The sequence below is a fragment of the Podarcis tiliguerta genome, assembly GCF_965153285.1.
Source record: "Podarcis tiliguerta genome assembly, chromosome: 1".
Classification (NCBI taxonomy): Eukaryota; Metazoa; Chordata; class Lepidosauria; order Squamata; family Lacertidae; genus Podarcis; species Podarcis tiliguerta.
In genome coordinates this window covers 110,726,944-110,745,349 of record NC_139534.1, presented here as the reverse complement: position 1 = coordinate 110,745,349, position 18,406 = coordinate 110,726,944, and positions in this window count along the sequence as shown.

Genomic DNA, 18,406 nt, shown 5'->3' with positions numbered 1-18,406 from the left:
CCTCACAGGGTGCCACTGAAATTTGAAAGCCCAAAGTCAGCCACTAGTTAGTTGTTAGTTAGTTAGTTAGTTAGTCATTGTAATGGTTCTAGGGGTTGCTCGTGCGTAAGTTGCCGTTACTCCTGGCTAGGTTGCCTGGTTGAACCCTTGCTGTCTGGACAGCCTCAAGTTCCGTGGCTGCCTCAGTCGCTGGCAGAATCCGTCAGTGGGCGTTTCTTAAACCTCTTCCAGCAAAAAAGCTGTTTGACGCCCAGTCTCCTCCCCCTTTGCCTGCGCGGAAGTCTTCTGCGCAAAGTGGGTGTGGGCAGCGGAGTACTCGTGCCCTCTCCGCTGGTCTCCTGCGAAGAGTCCTGGAGCCACCCCTCTGATTCCCCCATCTGTCCCCCTTCTCCACTGGTGTTACGCTGATTTCCTTCCCCAGCGGATGGGCTACCTCTCCCCCTACTGGGACCCTCTCCACCATCGTCCTGGAGCCTCCTCTCCACCTCCCACTCCGAAGGCAGTTCCCTGACAGTCATTCATTCTTTTAACAAAGTAATCGTAATAATAATAATAATAATAATAATTAATAATAAATGTGCACCCCATCCCCGAGACCATTCCATTGTAACTATCTAACCTCCCAAAATTTCAACACCTCTTGCAAAGGTTTGACCCCTTTCTGTTTTAAAAGTACAAATTCTACAAATAGCTTCCATATCTCCTCAAAATCATTTCTCCTGCATATTCCCCATCTTCCCTTAATAGCACACGTTAATTTATCTTTAATAGCTATATCCAGTGCTTCCCCCCCCCCAAAAAAAAATGTTTAGGGGTACTCTCATTTTGACTCAAGAAAATCACCATTTTATAGTTCAAATTGGGAAAAATAAATACAGCAAATGGACAAAAGTACAAAGATTCAAAAAATGTTTAGGCATATGCGTACCCCTGCATACCCCCAGAAAAAAGCACTGTCTATATCCCATACCTCTTTAGACCATTCTTCCATTTTATATTCACCTTGCCCCTTCCACTTCCCAGCTATAATAACTTGTGCAGCTGTCAATAAATTTGTGAGCGAGTCCTTCATAGCCTGTGAACCTTCCACCCCACTGTAAATGGATAACACTGCTACCTCTAGACTGAGCAACTGGCTTGAAGTGGGAAAACACCAAAATTTGTTGCTGCCACCTGCTGGAAAAGTTTATATCACAGCACTCTCTACTTTTTGCATCTTGGTGGAATGTGCAATGAACCCCACCTCACTAAACTGCATTTTTGAATTAAACACAAGTAAGGCCAAAGATGACAGAATTTTTGTAGGCCTTTCTTTTGTCTGTTACTGGACTCTTGTTGATGCAACTCTTGTTTGCTGACTGGAATAAATACTGTTGTCTGGCCATATCTCAAGTGTATGTGAGTGAGTGGAGGAATGTTGCTGTCCAGATATCCAAACTGTAATGCCAGGGGGTGGGAGCTCAAGCCGAAACAGAAGAAAAGAGAAGAAGAAAATAACCTCTAAACACTGAACCGAGCCCTAGGGACTGACAAAAAGTGGGGGCTTGTTCAGGATCTAATTTGCACCGTCCGAGTCTAACCCATTGTGGAGACTAGAAGGCTGGAGGGTTGAAAACTGGTGGGAAGCTGGAAATAAGGGGAGAGAAGGGGGAAAAAGAGTGTTATTTAATCACCCATTTCTATTTCTACTTCAAGTCTTTGGTGCTTGAGTTGCCTCCGAGACGCCCCCAAGCAGAACATGAACACAACAGCAGTCTTCTATTACTGTTTCCCAGAAGCATGCTACCTCTGATCCAGTATGACTAGCAACCATTGCTAGTTTTATCCTCCATGAGCATTTGTCAAATACTCATTTAAAGCCACTTGAATTTATGGCTGCCACCACACCTTGCAGTAGTGAATGCCACTGTTTAATTATGTGCTCAAAGAATGAGCACATAATAGCTGCGGATGATCAAACCAGTAAGACAAGCGATTACACGAGAAGTCCCAGCCATGCAGTATGTGGCTTGCTTAAATGCTTTTTATCATTTGGGGCCATTTACTCATGTATGCTGGTCATTTATTGCTGTGTTTCTTCTATGCCTCAGCTGAGCTGTAAAATGGGATACATGTAACTTTGTTGTTTAGTTGATTAGTTGTGCCCGACTCTTCATGACCCCATGAACCAGAGCACACCAGGTACATATACCTGTTGCTATTGTCCATGGAGTTTTCTTGGCAGGGATACTAGAGTGGATTGCCGGTTCCTTCTCCAGGTGGATCATATTTAGTCTAGGGTTACCAGACATCCCCAGTTCCCGGGGACAGTCCCTAGATTTGCAAATCTGTCCCTGGACAAATTCTGTCCCCAGATTTGCAAATCTGTCCCTGGGAAATGTGACAGTGGCAGCCTCAGCAGCCCGGAGCCAGTCTAGCAGCGCAGTTGGCTCTGGCTGGCTTCAGGAGCTGCTCGCTGCCATGGTGCCTGCCATTTTCCCTCACTGAAAGTCCCCATATGATGTGTCTTGTGCACAACACATCATATGGGGACTTCCGGCAAGGACAAATGGCGGGCACCACGGCAGCGAGCAGCTCCTGAAGCCAGCCAAAGCCGACTGTGCTACCAAGCTGGCTCCAGGCTGCTGACTACAGCTGCCGCCACCACTGCCGAAGGGGAACTGGGGACGTCCGGCAGTACAGATCTCCTGCCCCCTTCCTCCTTTGTTTTGACTGATGGGGGGAGACTCGGGAGTTGCGGCCGGCCAGCTGTTGCCCAGTTTTTTAAAACCTCTGCGCATTTATGTTTCACAGGGTGCGAAAGAAGGGCTTTGCAGCTTGCCTGGCAGAGAAACCGTGCGCCTTGCACCCCTCCAGGACAACGCCTGCCTGCAACTCCTGAGCCTCCCCTGATCTGTCAAAACAAAGGGGGAAGGGGGCAGATCATTGGGGAAGGCTCGGGATATGCATGTGTGCTTGGGCCCAGGGTCTTTTGCGTCTCCATCCCCACTACTGACTCCCTGTTGCTACTCAGCTTTAAAAAAAAAAAAAAGTGTCCCCAGATTCATTGAAAAAAGTCTGGTAACCATAATTTAGTCTAAACTCTTGGCTATGACCTGTCTGTCTTGGGTGGCCCTGCATGGCATAGCTCATAGCTTCTCTGAGTTATTCATGCCCCTTCACCACGGCAAGGCAGTGATCCATGAAAAGGACATGTAACAATGGATTTTGTTGTTGTTGTTGAGGATGTAATACACATGACAGACACATTTTGTATGCATGACATAATATGCATGTTTAGAAAACATTGTAGAGCTGCAGTAGAAGAAGAGTTTGGATTTGATATCCCGCTTTATCACTACCTGAAGGAGTCTCAAAGCGGCTAACATTCTCCTTTCCCTTCCTCCCCCACAACAAACACTCTGTGAGGTGAGTGGGGCTGAGAGACTTCAAAGAAGTGTGACTGGCCCAAGGTCACCCAGCAGCTGCATGTGGAGGAGTGGAGACGCGAACCCGGTTCCCCAGATTACGAGTCTACCACTCTTAACCACTACACTACACTGGCTCTCTTCAGTATACTGAAGTACAACAATATGACTAGCCCAAGATCAGGCAGTGAACTGCATGACACAAAATTATTAAGCAGAAATAATGGTACAGGGATGCTACATGACACCTTCCATATAATGAATGCTTGGAGAGGATTGTAGATATACACCTGCTAGATGCACACCCTGGCTGGATCTAGACACGCCAAAGAAGTGATTCAGTTGCAAACTCATACAGGGAAATTCGGTAGGGAAAGACAGGACTCCACAGCGCCATATGGTGTCACAGTGTTATATTGCATATATAACGTGTATAAAACCCTTTTTCTTTGCCAGTCCCCTGCTGCCACCATGCACCCTTGATAAAAGACTCTGATACATAAGCATGGAGAATTCCTTCATGCAAAGTCTCCATGTGTACATCTTTCTGTGTGGAGACCATTTTCCAATGACCGCCAAATGGGCATTTTCAGGCAAGGGTGGTGGTGGTGAATATCACTGGCAGTAGTGGAGCAACTACTTTGCAAGCAAAAGGTTTCCGGTTCAAATCCTTGCTTCTCCAGGTATTTCTGGGAAATACTCCTGCCGGAATATCTGGAGAGTTGCTGCCAGAGTGTCAATATCACTGAGCTAGATGAACCAAAAGACAACTTCCTGTGTTCCCTATGTCACTGGCCCATGTGGCCTCCACAATCCACTCTGTATTTTCATTCAATGCATGAAGGTGTACCTCATTTTAATCAGCACAGACTATTGCTACTCGACCAACTGGAGAGCTTTATCTTCACTTTCTGCTGTATTTCAAATGAATATAGAATTTGTTTAGCATTCCAACACTATGATACTGTATCTTCTGCCCTATATTATAGTTACACATCAGTATTGTAGACTGCTTATTTGCATTGAGCACAAATACATTTGCAGAAAAGGCAATGTATAAATGGACTATGACCATGACTTCTTTGGGGCTCCATATGGAGTTGGAGAAGAGAAGGAGAGAACTATCTGGAAGGGAGAGAGAACAAGAAATTAGGTTAACTTGACCGTCCGTCCCTCCACATCGCCCAGCCAAATTTCACAGACGGACTCAATTTCATCATGTCCCATTCCTTTTTCACTTTTGTGTTAAGGATATTTGCCTGGGCAAGAGCCTCATCAGATTTGGCTGCGGAGATGGTAACTTGCATTGATTTGGGTGTTTACAAAGAGAAACACAATTCATGTGTTATATGGCAGGTTTTTGCCCTGGCATAATGCCTGCCTCTCCCTAGAGAAGGAGGATTTATACAGAACGGAAACACAACTCCACCCTGCGCTGTCACACAGTGAATGGCAGTGCCATAATCACCTCTGCACTCTCCATTGGAATTGGATGGCTTAGTGCTCAGCAACAGCTGCTTTATTATTGTATTTAATGTCCATAAAGCAGGAAATATTGCATAATGCAGAGGAAACATTCTGACAGTTCTGCCTGCCTGTGAGCATGTCACTTTTATGGCACAGTTTGCCTTCTGAGGGGTTTCTTGACTAACAGGTGCAGCATTATACACATCAACAATTCACCGCCTAAGTAGAACAATAATGCAGCAGACGTCACAATGCTATAACTGACATAAGGAAATGAATGCACTAAAGAAGCAGAATGGATTGTCACTTCACCGGCTATGAATGCTGTATGAGCTGCTCATTGTCACAAGGCCTTGGGATTTTTTGTGGTGTGTTGCTTTGATGACTCGTTTGCTTTGACAATGAGTTTCATGTAAGAAAGAGCTGTAGCATCTAAATAATAAGATTCCAATTAGGCAAGGAACAGGCTGGGGGAATCTTTTCCTTTCTGTGGGCCATATTCTCTGATAGGTCTTATGTGTTGCAGATATTAACACTGTGCAGTTTGAAGTGACTGGAAGCATATGAACTGACTCCTTTTAGAAGAAATAATTGTCCAGGCCCATAAAAATATCATGCTAACTTTTACTTGTAGAACTCTTTAAAAAGAGAACATCAGCTTCAAAGACATACCATAAAATATACATACAATGTCTTGTGCTATCCATCACAGCTCAGCATCTTAGAAAATATGAAATAATACAAACAATACAATAAGCAAAGGTTTCTTTCTCTGAAACAGCATCCATTTCCCTTGAGCTGTTTTTCTTGAGAGCTTCATTTATATCTTCTGTTCCCTATGGCATTTAGAGAAAGAACTAACAGCTACCAACCTTTCAAGATGGTGAATTTGCAACTCAATACCTTCATCACATGATCAAAGGTTCACTCTCAGCACAGAGTAGAGAGACAATCAGCAGGTAATCATTAACTAGTTACAGCTTAGGGTCCTTTAGAAACCTTCTGTGAAAAAGAACCCCAATTTTAGCAATACATATTTAGACATTATCCATTTTTTAACTTCTTACATACGCATACATTTTTCATTTCTGTGTGAATTAAATCAATTATGCCAATAGTGGGTGGGGCCAGAAGCAAAAACTGGGTGGAGCAATGGATGTGACGCTTACTTTTGTACAAAAGACTGCATTCATCCAGCCATGTCAAAGGTTTTTACACACGCACACCAATATCTCTGCATGCACGCAGGCCACATACATTATCATAGCTCAAGGACACATTCTAGTCAGGCAAAAGCAAGGGAAAATTGTGGGGTAAGGGCTGTGCCCTATGGAGGAGATGTGGCCTAGGGAGAATTCTGAGGGTCCCCCAGGTCTGAGGCTTTCCACCCCAAATTAGGCCAAATGTTGGGAATACGTAGATTCAACAACAGGACTCCTTGTATGCAATTACACAGAAACTACCTGGTTTGGCTTCTAGGCAATATGCTACTGGATGGATTTTTCCTTTGCAGAGTTTCAGTGCTCTTATCTTAAGTATCTTGATTCGCTGAGTTTATGGGCCATGTTAGCTATTCATTGGGCTGAATGTGATGACCCATTTCTGCATCTCTGACTCACAATTGGGCCATGCATTACAAAATGTCACAAAATAGTGTCAAGGAAGCTTTCTGAATTTCTATAGACCTCTACAGTGTGGAAGATTTTACACAAAGGATGAGTAGGATGGGGATGAGGATAAACGAGGGTGTTCAAAAACCAGACTGGATACACAACATCACAATGGATCGGGACAGGGAGAATGAAAATGAACACTTATTTCATTGACATTTGCTAATGGTGGCATTTGCTTCCTAACAAATGGACACTGAATGGAAAGGACCACTTTTGGCTCAATTTTTCATTCATTACAAAATGAATGCATTTATACCCCCAATTAGATATATGAAGCTGGTCTGATGAGCTTCATGATATGGTACAAGTGATTGGCAGAAGTTTGATCTCCCTGCTCCAACCAAAATCCCTGCTCCAAAATCCCTGGCACCATGTACAGATGCTTTCACTATCCTGGTGCCCTCCAGACGCTATGGACTACAACTCCCATCAGCACCAGCCAGCATGGTTCTGGCAAAGGCAGATATACAGCCTTCTCTGGAGCACTGCTATAGGAGCATCAGCAGCTATATGACCTCAACATAGGACTAAAGGGACAGGTGCCAGCACTGAATCAAGCAGAAGAATATATCAAAACATTGGCCAGGATTTTCAATACATTTCTTTGTTATATTAATTTTTATTAGATTTTTTCCAAAGGGTTTTTTAAAATATTGATTTGGTTCTCATTCCATTTTTGAAGGGCTAAGAGAGAATGGGAGTCTATGAACACACAGAACACTAGGCATAGCTCTTTAGTTCTTGACTGCAGGACACCATGGTCTCATGATGAACCTTTGTAGATACATGAATAGATAGAGAGGATTTGATCCTACCAATTAAATTTTTATCCATGTGTTCACTTCAGAGTACTGGCCACGGCCGGGGCTTTGTCTACATATACATATCTTAATAATTTCAAAGCCAGCTGCATAGCTAGAAGGGTTTCAGAATTGTTTCAAGACATTAATATTATGTTTTCATTTCACTTTTGAATATTTTCTCATGCTTTATGCCTTGGACTATTCAGATGTGCTACCCATCCCATCATTAGAGCCATCTAAGATATCCCAAAATAGCCCCCTCCCCTTTTTTAAAAAAACAATATCCCATTACTACTTTACAACTTCTTATTTTGTTTTATGCGAGGGAACAAACAAAGTATATGCGGGCGGGGGGAGTGTTTAGCTTTAAGGAAATTCGTAAAATGTGTGGCATGTGCAGTGAATGTTAAATTACTGAACGTTAAAGTTTTTCTAACAGGTTTTTGTGTGTGTTTTGAGTGTTAAGATTTAGCTATACAACATAATTGCAAGTTGTCAAGGCCCTAAACATTTCAAATTGGTGAAGGTGCAGGTGTGCCTTGGTGCATAACAATCTGATGAAATTACAGGAGAGGTAATGGAGGGGGGGAGCAAAAGGGACGCGGGTGGCGCTGTGGATTAAACCACAGAGCCTAGGACTTGCTGATCAGAAGGCCGGTGGTTCGAATCCCCGAGACGGGGTGAGCTCCCGTTGCTCGGTCCCTGCTCCTGCCAACCTAGCAGTTCAAAAGCATGTCAAAGTGCAAGTAGATAAATAGGTACCACTCCAGCGGGAAGGTAAGCGGCGTTTCTGTGCGCTGCTCTGGGTCCCCAGAAGTGGCTTAGTCATGCTGGCTACATGACCCGGAAGCTGTATGCCGGCTCCCTCAGCCAATAAAGCGAGATGAGTGCAGCAACCCCAGAGTCGGTCATGACTGGAGCTAATGGCCAGGGGTCCCTTTACCTGTAATGGGGGGGGGGGGAGTAGTTAAAATATTATGAAAATTGAAAATATTAGTTCATTGTCAGAACATCTCAATGTGCAGCTCAATGCAAAAGTAATATTTCATTGGTTCAAAGGTGGTTCAATAGCGTAGGGGATTTCCTTGCTATAAATATGATTGCTTCATGATAAGTAACATGCAAGCCTTAGCCAACATGGAGTTGTTTTCCTTGCACTCTAGCTGGCTTTGTTGGCTTTGCTTCCTTTGATTGTTGCAGAACTGAATTTCTGTAAAACTGAAAATGGATTGAAATAAAAAAGTCCCAGCCCAGAGAAACTTAGTTCTGTTTAAGTGCCATCAATAGAACAAGTTAGCTGCAATTAACTTAAATCAATCTCATTGATTTCCCATTGATTTCAGAAGGGCCTAAGTGTATCCCGCTTTCTTTGGATTCATGCCAAAGAGGCTTTTTTATTTATGTTAAGGAGAATACAGAATGTTCGCTGCTGTAGTCATACTTTTTTGGATAGGTGTGCAGTAGATTTGGTGCTGTGTACTGCAGCACAATTAGCCCAGCTAAATGTAGACACAGTCCAATGCAGTTCTTTTTTTTTTTTTTTTTTGCATGTGAAGATCCCCAAAGCCACCCCCAAAATAAATCACAAAGGACACAGAATATTAGTTTAAGGTTTTTGCCATTAATTTGATCACAACTTTATTGATTACAGCATGTGAGTGGTTGCTTAGGCAATTGGTTCGGACTACCTGAACCTGCACTCAGGTAGGAATAGGACTGACAACTGGGCTCCACCAGAAGTCAGTAAGAGTAAACTTACTGGGGGAGCACAGAGTCAGATTTCCGTCTCTTAGTTCACCCCAGATGCTCCCAGGTACTCAGGCATGGCCCTATCCCTGATAGGAGATAGGACAGAGCAAATCGAGCCTCCGGATTCCTTTAATGGAATTCCCTAGCAGCATTAGCAAAAGAAGGGGCAGGCACAGCCAACCAAATCCCCTCCACCAAACAATGAACCAATGCCTAACCACCAACCTTACAAAGTTGTGACGATTTGCTGCACGGTAGGCAAAAACCAAATGGCACCAGCGAATCAGCCAAGTGGCAAAATTCCTACTGTGCCCAGCTCCAAAATCAGATGACTCCTAGACAGGCATAGCAAGGTCAAAAACACTAAAATAAAGGGAGGGAGGGAGGGAGATCTGCTGCATGATGCGAAATAGAAAGCTCCTCACATCGTGCAGTCTTTAAATAGCCCCTCTGTACCAATCAAAGCCCAAAGAGCCAAATTTTCTACCCCAGCAACAGAGGGGGAAACAATGGGGTGCAGAGGCCATCCAAACAGGCCTGCCCCAGCAACAAGGAGGCAATTTAGGTGATCTCACCACAACACGTGGCTCCCCATGATGGAGGACATGATAAATCACAAATGGAACAGACATATGTGTGGTGGTTGGATGGATAAGGGAGGTGAGCAGTCACAGGTCCGTGTCAGCTGTGGCAGGATGGCAGGAGAGTTTTCAAAGGAGGAAGACAACTAGGGATGGGACAGAAATCCAATTCAGTTCACATGTAAAGGCGATATCAAATTTGCACTTCTAAAACAATGTGACAGCCATCCTTTGCGCTTATTTGAATTTTGTGATGCAGTTCCACTACCAAACAGTGGTTACAAAAAATGCACACATTAGGCAAACATGTGCTTAAAAATGAATATATTAGTGAAAACATACACAAATGCAACGTATGAGGATAAAAATGTGTACGTTAGTCAAAACTGCATACAAAAATGTGCTTTTAAAGGAAAAATTCAAATTAAAGCACCAAAGGAAATGAGCTGAATTTAAGACTGGAGGAATGAGAAACCAAGAGAACTGGAATCGACAAATCCTTCAATCCCCAGTGGCAACAAAGTCACAGTGAATCCCATAAGGAAAGGGTTAGTCACATGGTATCTGGCAACTTGCTTACCCCAGGCACACCATTTGGAAGGCCTACTGGAAGTAGGAGAGTGGACACACACAGCATACATAGAAGCATTAATTAGTGAGAGGAGCTCAACCCTATTCTGGAGGATTATGGAGGCACGCAGGCACTCCCTACTTATACCAAACAAGACTATGGGCAGCACCCTCTGTCCTCATAGAAATAATTGTACTGTGTCACATTATTTATAATTGCAGCCCACTCTGGTGGAATAGCAACTTTACCCAAAGTTCATTTTAACGAATGTTAGCAGTAACCATCTTGGTCACCATCCAACAATTCATCTTCTGAAGTTCTAGGGAGCCAAAATGTTAAATACCTCTGTTTTTAAAGTCTAAGTAAAATAAGAATATAAGACAAACAGGTTTGCTCAGAATTCATATGCCCTGGAGGCATATGAGCCAATTACTTTTATTTATTCTCTAGTCACATGGATCCTGTAAACTTTGCATATGATATAAAATGTTAAAATGGTTTCTGCTTGACTACTAATGTCCATTAATTCCTTGCTAATGTAACTTTTTATACCCCGCCTTTCTGTTTTATGATATCGAAGAGCAAATGAATTTTTTAAAAGCAACTCCTGTAAATCACAACCTGTTTATGGTCCTGCGGTGAACCCTCTTATTTTTTTTAAAACCCAACTAATTAGCATTCTGCTGTTTCTTAGTTCAGTTAAAGAAAGACAGGCACTTATATATATAGAGAGAGAGAAAAATATATGTGGTGAAAGAGAGATAAACAAAAGATGAAGAATTCTTAAATGCTTGTGTCGTCCTGGGGCATCATCAGCCAATTTCTTCAGTCTGAGCAGGGAAGCAGCAGGTTTTTCTAACCAAACTGTTCAAGGGACAGAGCAATCTGCTCAGCATAATATCATGATCCATTGCCTGGGAGCAGTCCTCATATGCTGTTGTTGTAGAAACATCTGGGGTATCCTCTCATTTCCTGATTGAAGGAGTATGCAGTATTGACTAATGTGGAGGTGTCTGCAATATCAAAGAAGGACAAATGGAGACCTTGAAGTACAAAGGGAAGAACCTTAGCTCGGTGTTAGAGCACATCTTTTCCATGCAGAAGTTCCAAGATTCAGTTCCTAGCATCTCTGGTTGAATGGCCAGGTAGCAGGTGAGAGAAATTGCTTCTCTCAGAAAATTCATATTTTCTGAGAGGCTTCCTCAAACTCGGCCCTCCAGATGTTTTTGGCCTACAACTTCCATGGTCCCTAGCTAGCAGGACCCAGTGGTCAGGGATGATGGGAATTGTAGTCTCAAAACATCTGAAGGGCCGAGTTTGAGGAAGCCTCCAGTAGAGAGTAGGAAGAAATAGAGAGTTCTCCCAGTGGAAGAATGTAGGAAGTGGAGTCCACCAGGGATCAGTAGTGGGACTTCTGCTTCTTTTTGTTCATAAATGACCTGAAGTTAGCGGAAAGCAGTGAGCTGAGTTTGCTGAGTATAGTAAATTGTCCAGGGTATTGGGGGAAAAACAGGGATTGTGAGGAGCTGCAAAAAAGATCTCTCCAAACTGCACAAATAGGCATTAAAGCTGCAAATGTGGTGCAATATAAGAAAGCACAGGAAGATTTTGGGTATTGCATGACAGGACAGAGTCTCAAACGAAGACTTGCTCTCCCAAGCCCACATTCTCAGTCATGTTTGCGAACCTGTCTCAGTGATGTCCACTCTGGCTTGAACATGTCCACAGAATGGAAAATGGCAGTAACCTCCCACAGAGATTACTGTGGCAGCCACATACAGTGGTACCTCGGGTTAAGGCCTTAATTTTTTCTGGAGGTCCGTTCTTAACCTGAAACTGTTCTTAACCTGAGGTACCACTTTAGCTAATGGGGCCTCCCAATGCCACCGCGTGATTTCTGTTCTCATCCTGAAGCAAAGTTCTTAACCTGAGGTACTATTTCGGGGATAGCAGAGTCTGTAACCTGAAGTAACTGTAACCTGAAGCGCCTGTAACCCGAGGTACCACTGTATATCCCATCCAAGGGAAAGTTCCTCTTCATGTGGGCTCTGCTAAGCAACAAGTTTAATATCGATGTTGCATGATCCTTTGAGAAAGGTATGGAGATCAAATCAAGATTCACATGAATTGGCCCTTAGTTTCGTAGACATCCCTATCAGCGTTGGCTATTGTTTTAATCATAGCTACTAAACAGCATAGTGTTTGCTTAACTAACAGTATGTTTTTATACCTCAATGATGGCAAGCATCAGTGTAATACAGAAACCCTTTGGGAGAAAGGCATCTGACCATTTTAAATTAAAATGTGACTTTTTGTAGGATTTCAGTAATATCGTGAGCCTCCAGGGAATGTTTATTGATTGATTTATTTTTTGTCATTTCATGATCTTCCTTGGCTTTTACTGAGGATCTGTCCCTAGAAATCAATGCAAACAGGTTCCATTCATCTACTTGAATCTTACAGTACCTAATCTCGGAAAGTGCATTTGACTCTCAAATGCCCAAATGGCATTTCCGTATGTACCAAGGGACACAGCAAAATGATGCTGTAACTGCACTTTGGAGGTTGCAACCTACTGAAGAAAATAGGGATGAAAATGAGAGAAATGCTCTGTCATAGCTTGTCAAACATAGGTATTTTTTTCTTTTTGTTTTTAATTCAAGAGGCACGTTTCTGCTCACTAAACCCTGTTACTCCTTTGGCATCTGACACCTCTTCCTCCTAGTCTGCTCCCTCTTCTCCCTCTGACCACTCATCGTCATCCCACCATCAATCCCCTTGGGGATTCCCCAGCTGGTGCCTCCTACCACTCATCTGTGTCCAGCCAGTCAATGGCATTCAAGGGTTGTAAGTGTGTAAATTTGCCTCACATCTTTTTAGCATGAGTTTCTGTTGGGGGACAGTGGCAAAAATCAGAGTGGGGCTGGTTGTCTCTGTTGTATTTGGGTCTTCTCCCATCAGCCCCTGACAGCATGGCCAATGATTAGACAAAGGCAAATTAGGCAAATTGGATCCTTAGCGGCTATTTACATCCACACCAAAGCATGTGAAGCAGCCTCTGGGTTCCTCTGATCTAGGAAAACAGATCCATTGCATCCTGGTCACTGTCTCTTCGAGCTTCTGCCGTCGGGACGGAGATACAGGACGATGAAGACAAGAACGAGCCGTCTTAAGAACAGCTTCTTCTTCAGAGCGATCTCGGCCCTGAATGGGAAGCCCGGACTTTGAAAGTCAACTAATCTCCCTTGCTGTATCATACTGTATTGTTTAATTAGTGTTTTTATGGAGCAGTCAAGTAATTTCGTTGTCCCCGAAGGGGGGCAATGACAATAAAGATATATTACTATTATTATTATTATTATTATTATTATTATTATTATTCTGGAATTGTTGCTGTAACTTTTCATATTTATTTTTGATATTTTTAGGATGTTTTAAACCTCTTAGAGACATCTTTGAAGTAAGAAATAAAATGTCGAAAGCTCCCCAAAGGCAGAGGTTGCACATTTCAAAGTTTGGGCTGCCTCCTAGCAGCTGTTTTCTTTTCAGAGAATGACTATTGCATCATTCCAGGAATTTCTGTGAGAAGAAATGCTGGCAGCCAGTGGGGGCTGTTTTTTTTTTTTTTTATGGCAGTAACCATACCCCTTCCAAGAATGCCCAGAACACATACATTTATATAACTGAGTGATGCTCCAAAAACATTGAATGAAAATTATTATTTGGTGAAGAGTTATTTCTCAAGGAGACTGATAAACACACTTGGCACAGCATTAATAGATGTGCAGTAGCTGAATAAAACTAATTTTCTAATGTAAGTTCCATTCAAACATTAATGCCTTAGTTTTCCTGGTTATAATCTATCACTTCTGTCCCAATTTCTAATTCTCTTTTTAAACTGCAGTACCTGCTGCAACATGGAACTGTGGCTTTTTTATTTTTACTGATATGGCACCATGTCACTAAATCTGAAACGGTGGGAAAGAGCTGTACGCTAGGATACCACCCCAAATTTCATCATGTGAAATTACAATGCAAAACTACCGTGATTTTCTGAGTTAACCTGGTTGAAAATGAACATTACTGAGCAAAAACAGTGTCTAATTTGAGGAGAAAGGAACAAACATATTTTGTCTTTCTTAGTTCAAGCCTTGTAGATAGGAAGGGAGGCGTTCAACCAAACATACAAAACTCCCTCAGAAATACACAGCCAATCAGAGCACATGCTCCCTCAGTGAAGTTCATGCCACTCTGCCTGGTTACAAAACATTGCCTTCGACTGCCTTGACTAGTGATACTAGCAGAGCTGAGCTCTCAGATCCACACTGAATGATCCCTGCCACATGCTTGGCCACCTCACAATAAGGCATAATCCTACATCCACAACAATTCCAAAGGAAATCTGAAGTGCCCTTTGAATGCGGAGTAGAAGTGGAAGCCTCTTTCTTTGGGGTGGAGGCAGAACTTTCAGGAAATTGGAGGGCAGGTTTCAGCACTACTTCAAATAGTGTTTGAACCAAAAGTTGCTAACTCTCCTCTTTTTACTATGAACTCACAATTAAGACAAGAAGGGTGGGGGGACTCTGACAAAGAAAAGCACCTTCAGCCTGAGGGCTTGCATTCATTGTCTCTTTGAAATGATTTCAGGAAGGTCTGCAGAGCTTATTCTTTCCTGATTCATTCCCAAATGCCCCAAAGCATAATTTCTCTAGCATTCCCAGTGTGAAACTCTCCTTCAAATTCTCTTTCATCTTGTACTGATCTAGAGGAATACAATATTATTTGAACTGACTGATTTGAGTACATTTTTTTCAGCACCTTGGCTAGTAACAATCTTTAAAACAATGCTGCACATCACAGAAGTAAAAGGGCCTCACTCAGATGGGTAATATATCACAAGATCTTAGGATGGATATTCTCTGTAAACTCTGCGACACAAAGGGATGGAGTTAAAGACCTTTTCATATATATATATATATATATATATATATATATGCAGGTTTTGGTGTCCTCGGGTGTCTTCCCGTGTAAAAGTTGGGGTGTCTAGGCGACGTTTCGACGAGGTCTCACTCGTCATCTTCAGGCTGGTGCTTTCGGCTTCTTGTTACTGGAACAGAGCAGGATCTCAGTGTTTGAGTTCCTATAAATACTGTTGAGGAGGTGTGGTGTATAGCCTCCAATGTTCTGGGCAGAGAGGAGGTTCCCAGGCTAGTGTGCCTTTTCTTCTTTTGTTCCTTAATTACTTGAGGGATATCTTGAGTGATTTCTTGAGTGATTTCCTGAATCCCACTTAGGTGGGTCATTAGGTGTGGATTAGTTGCTAAAGCCTTCGTGTCTTGAACTCTTGAACTTTGTGAAGAGTTTTTCTGAGAAGATGGCTGTACTGCACTTGGTTGTGCTCTGGCTTGGCTTCGTGTATAGGGGCGAGCTGTGGTTTTGTGGCCTGTGCCAGCCAGATCTGTGTAGGGATTGCAGGGGGGTGCAGCATCCGGAGGTGCCACCCTGGTTTGGCTACTGGATGGTGTCTGTAATTTATCTGTGGAGAGGGTCTGGGTTTGGGTCTGGTGTGGTTGATTGGTGATGGCGTTCTGTGTGCCTCTGGATCTGGTGTCAGATTTTGTGGGGAGGGCTAATTTCCAGATGTCTGGCAAGCGGGATGTGTCGTCACGCTTGTTCATGTTGTGAGGGTGTTTCTCTATCTCGATGGCTTCCATGATTATTCTCTTGTGGTGATGTTCCATGTTAAAGAGCAATTTGGAATCTGCAAAATTAATTTCGTGTCCTGTTTCTTTCATGTGTTGGAAAAGAGAGGAAGTTTTTTCTTCTTTTTTGACGGCATTCTTGTGTTCTGCGATACGTGCATTTATTCGTCTGTTTGTTTGTCCAATGTACGTGGCTGGGCAGACTTTGCAGGGTATTTCATAGACCCCTTGGTTTTCCAACTGAATTTTATCCTTGGGGTTTCTGAGGATATTGGCACGAAATTAATTTTGCAGATTCCAAATTGCTCTTTAACATGGAACATCACCACAAGAGAATAATCATGGAAGCCATCGAGATAGAGAAACACCCTCACAACATGAACAAGCGTGACGACACATCCCGCTTGCCAGACATCTGGAAATTAGCCCTCCCCACAAAATCTGACACCAGATCCAGAGGCACACAGAACGCCATCACCAATCAACCACACCAGACCCAAACCCAGACCCTCTCCACAGATAAATTACAGACACCATCCAGTAGCCAAACCAGGGTGGCACCTCCGGATGCTGCACCCCCCTGCAATCCCTACACAGATCTGGCTGGCACAGGCCACAAAACCACAGCTCGCCCCTATACACGAAGCCAAGCCAGAGCACAACCAAGTGCAGTACAGCCATCTTCTCAGAAAAACTCTTCACAAAGTTCAAGAGTTCAAGACACGAAGGCTTTAGCAACTAATCCACACCTAATGACCCACCTAAGTGGGATTCAGGAAATCACTCAAGAAATCACTCAAGATATCCCTCAAGTAATTAAGGAACAAAAGAAGAAAAGGCACACTAGCCTGGGAACCTCCTCTCTGCCCAGAACATTGGAGGCTATACACCACACCTCCTCAACAGTATTTATAGGAACTCAAACACTGAGATCCTGCTCTGTTCCAGTAACAAGAAGCCGAAAGCACCAGCCTGAAGATGACGAGTGAGACCTCGTCGAAACGTCGCCTAGACACCCCAACTTTTACACGGGAAGACACCCGAGGACACCAAAACCTGCATTCCTGTACCCGTGAAAATCTACGAAAGCAAATATATATATATATATATACTCAGAATGGAAAGGTCTTTAACATGCACATGCACTTCTGTCCCTCTGTAATTACCCCATGGAAATGGCAGAAAAGAATTACATGCTGGTATTATTATTATTAGGACGCGGGTGGCGCTGTGGGTAAAAGCCTCAGCGCCTAGGGCTTGCCGATCGAAAGGTCGGCGGTTCGAATCCCCGCGGCGGGGTGCGCTCCCGTTGTTCGGTCCCAGCGCCTGCCAACCTAGCAGTTCGAATGCACTCCTGGGTGCAAGTAGATAAATAGGGACCGCTTACTAGCGGGAAGGTAAACGGCGTTCCGTGTGTGGCTCTGGCTTGCCAGAGCAGCGATGTCATGCTGGCCACGTGACCCGGAAGTGTCTCCAGACAGCGCTGGCCCCCGGCCTCTTGAATGAGATGGGTGCACAACCCTAGAGTCTGTCAAGACTGGCCCGTACAGGCAGGGGTACCTTTACCTTTACCTTTACCTTTATTATTATTATTTATTGAATTTACAGTGGTACCTCGGGTTAAATACTTAATTCGTTCTGGAGGTCCGTTCTTAACCTGAAACTGTTCTTAACCTGAAGCACCACTTTAGCTAATGGGGCCTCCCGCTGCTGCTGCGTCGCCGGCGCACAATTTCTATTCTCATCCTGAAGCAAAGTACCCAAGGTACTATTTCTGGGTTAGCGGAGTCTGTAACCTGAAGTGTATGCAATCTGAAGCATATGTGACCCAAGGTACCACTGTATATACCACCCCATACCCACAAGTCTCAGGGCAGTATAACACCCCAACACTTTACTTCTGCAATTTTCCAGGTTACGGAGGCTGCAAACAGACGTTTTCTGGAATCAAATAACATCGAAATGAGTGCTAAATATATGCTATCGTGCATTGCTTCTCCGGAAGTGGCTTTTGTGCTAAATATAATGTGGAAATTAAGAGATATGGAAGCTTTGGGAAACGGAAAAAAATGCTGTGTGAATGCAGCCTTTGTTCTGAGCAAAAAAAAAAAAAAAGGAAGTTAAGAAACAATACAGTTCCAACTGCTGTTGCTGCTGTTACTTCACTCCTGGCCTGAGCACAGTTCAGAGGGCAGGGGCCTTCTCCCCTGGCTAGATGACTTTCAGATAGCTCCCTCATCTCTTCTCCAGAGGAGGATGACAGCAGCAGCAAAAGGGAACTGCTGGGGAGGGCAATAGTGGTCAGTCCTCTTCTCCAACCTCTGATTCCAACTGCTGGTTCTGGTTTAATTGCACTCCAAGGAGCCTCAGCACCTTGGCTGAAACACGGTTCAGAGAGGAGGGGGTCTCCTGACTCCAGCCCCACCCACTGCTACCATAAACGTCCTGACAGA